Source organism: Mus musculus, chromosome 15 (genome assembly GCF_000001635.26).
Source record: "Mus musculus strain C57BL/6J chromosome 15, GRCm38.p6 C57BL/6J".
Lineage (NCBI taxonomy): Eukaryota > Metazoa > Chordata > Mammalia > Rodentia > Muridae > Mus > Mus musculus.
The window spans coordinates 90721491-90725023 of record NC_000081.6 but is presented as its reverse complement, the minus strand read 5'-3'; the positions used below and the strand labels follow the sequence as shown (position 1 = coordinate 90725023).

The following is a 3533-nucleotide window of genomic DNA, read 5'->3' as shown; positions in this document are numbered from 1 at the left end:
GTAGGGATAGAACACATTCTCTGAGTGCTATGTGAGAGGCAGATCTGTACAGAGAGAAGTTATAGGCTTAGGGCAAAAGAAAAACACAAAAGGAAGCTGATAAGGATACCATTAGGACAAACTGGTGATAGGAGAGTCAGATTGGGTAGCGGATGAGAGGTCTCTAATACCAACATCCTCAGGTTGTTCTGTGAATCTGAAAAGAATGAGCTGGTGAGGCACTCTTGTCTGTTCATTTTTTTTCTTTTTCTCTTCTCTCTTTTCTTTCTTTCTCTCTCTTCCTTCCTTTCTTTTTTCTTTCTTTCTCTCTTTCTTTCTCTTTCTTTCTTTCTTTCTTTCTTTCTTTCTTTCTCTCTCTCCCTTTCTTTCTTCTTTCTTTCTCTCTCTCTCTTTCTTTCTTTTTTTCTTTCTCTCTCTCTCTCTCCCTTTCTTTCTTCTTTCTTTCTCTCTCTTTCTTTTTACTTCCTTTCTTTCTTTCTTTCTCTCTCTCTTTCTTTTTTCCTTCTTTCTTTCCTTCCTTCCTTCCTTCCTCTCTCTCTCTTTCTTTCTTTTTCCTTCCTTCCTCTCTCTCTTTCTTTCTTTTTCCTTCCTTCCTTCCTTCCTTCCTTCCTCTCTCTCTCTCTTTCTTTCTCTTTCTCTCTTTCTTTCTTTCTCTCTTTCTCTCTCTCTCTTTCTTTCCTTCCTTCTTTCTTTCTATCTCTTTCTTTCTTTTTCCTTCCTTCCTTCCTTCCTCGTTCTCTCTTTCTTTCTTTTTCCTTCCTTCCTTCCTTCCTCTCTCTCTCTCCTTCTTTCTTTCTTTCTCTTTCTTTCTTTCTTTCTTTCTTTCTTTCTCTTTCTTTCTCTTTCTCTCTTTCTCTCTTTCTCTCTCTCTTTCTTTCCTTCCTTCTTTCTTTCTCTCTCTCTTTCTTTCTCTTTCCTTCCTTTCTCTCTCTCTCTCTCTCTCTCTCTCTCTCTCTCTCTCTCTCTCTCTTTCTTTCTTCAATAAGGTTTTCTTTTCCCAAATGCACAGCTGTTTGAACCTGCTCATGCATCCTCACCAGCAGCTGGGCCGCCCCCACCCTTTGTGTTTCTGGTGTAAATGACTTGGGCTCTGTGCTTTGAACCCAGCTTGAGCAGTCCTTTACTAAGGAGCTCCTGAAGGGCTGCGCTGGCCAAGGAACCTCGAGTCTTCAGTCTCTCGGAGACCACAGTATTAAGTTTATAGCTGGAAACTTCCTTACAGAGTTTGTCGTATGTCGCTTTGTCAAACAGGACAAGATTGTTCAACTTGTCCTGAACTTGACTTTGGACCACTTCTTTTTGGCCTTGCCACCAGATTTATTTTACTGGGTCTTTGTCTTTTTTGACTGACTTTCCGGCATCTTGCTTCTTCCTGTCTTTGGGCGCCATGGGGAAGCTCAAAGAGTAGCGTGGACCACTGCAGCCTCACTAAGATCGTCTGCTCATTTCAACAGAATGAATCTTGTCTTTCTGTCACTGTAAATTTCTCACAGTGGAGGAACAATAGCCATCGTTTGTATTTATATAGATCGAGTCCCCTCCACACTGGGAGGAGCCTCAATAGCACAGCACGCGCAACAGGAAGTAGAGTAAATCTTGTGTTTTATGGAACCAAGTGGGAGCATAGATGACTTCGATGGAAAGATTCAGAGTAATATTTAAGAAAGAAGGGTGTGAGTGGGGGAAATGGAGAAGGAGAGATGGGGTGGGGTTGGTAGACTTATCATTTGAGAAAAGAGGTAGGAAATGGGAAAAAATAAGTCGAAGGGTGATTATAATTTGTAATGTGTAGTAGAATGCCAGATTTTCCTCGGGATCATAATACCAAATAAAATACCCACTTCCCCACTGATTTGTGGCTCATTTTAACTTCCCAGGTAGGTCACTCTATCCAAGTGGATCCTGACCTACCTGATTCTATTTGTTTATCTGAAACATCTCCCTCATTCTACATTCAAGTTTCTGGCAGTGGATGTGTCTGGAAACTAGAGGAGGTAGGGACTTCCTGGAGGAAGCAGGCGCTTGTGACGTGCCTTGAAAATTATACCTACTCCCCGTCTTTGACCCTCCTCTGTCTCTTTTCCCTTCTCACTATGAGTAATCTCCCCCAACTCATTGCTACTTCTACTTTAATGATGTACTGCCTTTCCAGTCCCTAAAGTCAACAAAGCTGAAGACCATACACAGAAAAATTCATAGCCAAGACATTTCCTTTGTCCTGTAAGTTGTTAGTGTCAGGTATCTGGTGACATATAGTGAGTGAACTACCAATTTGTAGCTGTAACATGTCTTGATCACATTCACCATTTTTATAGACAAAAGAAATATCTGGCAGAGCAATTTACACAGATTATGTTCCTCTAATTTCTTTTCTAAGAGTATTGCATCACTAACTGTAGGTTGGAGTCTGTTGCAAAGAGCAAAGGAGACTGTAGGGATGACATCTCTATGTTTGGAGTGTCTGTGATGTGTCAAGTACTGTGATAAAACCCTTCTGTTTTCTCATTAAAGCTTCCTAATGGCTACAGGTCAAGTATGATTAGCTCCACTCGAAAGGATTGAAATGTATTCAAGAGATCAAGCAACTATTCAAAGGCAGACAATGATGTGAGGGCAGGGTATAAACTCCATCTTCCATACTATTCTGTCCCATCCTCCCACACATGGGCCATGATGATGATCTTGAGTTTGACCCTCGATCTAAGCCTGCACACGTCTCCAGTGGTAATCATTCTCATCTCAGCTTGGGAAAATATTCTGCATTGATCATTATTTTCTAAATTTCCTGTACTTATGAGGAATACTTGATTAGATTGGGACTAAATTCTCAATATTCTTGAGCACCTGGAATTTCCCATTGTGTTCTGTACGTTGATTCTTACCTCCTACTTCCTCTGAAAACAAAGACTTTCTTTCAAGGATGTGAGAGAGGTGCCAGAGTCTCCTGGAGAAGGGATGTCTAGGCATTCTGTCTCATTTAACTGAAGTGCCACTTGATGCTGATGATTGGTCTCAACTCCTCTCAGAACTGAATATCAGAACCTCCGATATTGCTTTTTTTTTTTTCATTTAGAAAAAGACAGGGTAGAACGTCTATAATACTATCCAGAAAAGCAAACTTTCCAAATATAACCAATGTGTTTTTCCTGCATTGAGGCTTCTTGCAAATATGTTTGATGGGCAGTATCAATAATTGGGCTACTAGGTTTATTTGAGGAGACATTTTAGGTGACCCAGCTGGAATACAGCCTTCCAGATTTAATGATTAAAGTAGCCCTTTATGAGGTCACTAAATAACGAGTAGGAAGCATGCTGAATTTCAAGGGCTAAGGGCATTGGTCCCTGGGGAACGGGAGGATGAGTCCCCGAGAAAGCAGAATGCTGTCATGCTTGTTCAGTCCTTGAGGACTAAAGCAAGCCAGGAAGCAGTGGAGTTTCCTGCAAGTCCTTTTCAAGATGGGCCCCTGAACTCATGAGTCTGTTCTACAATTGTTTCCTGGTTTCCTGGATTCATAATAAAGGCACCTCACTCA

At 41.2% G+C, this 3533-nt stretch overlaps 1 pseudogene; it reads right to left on the bottom strand.

Moving 5' to 3' along the window:
* Positions 1-1023: 1023 nt before the first annotated feature.
* On the bottom strand, positions 1024-1389 carry Gm3861 (annotated as a pseudogene).
* Positions 1390-3533: the final 2144 nt, after the last annotated feature.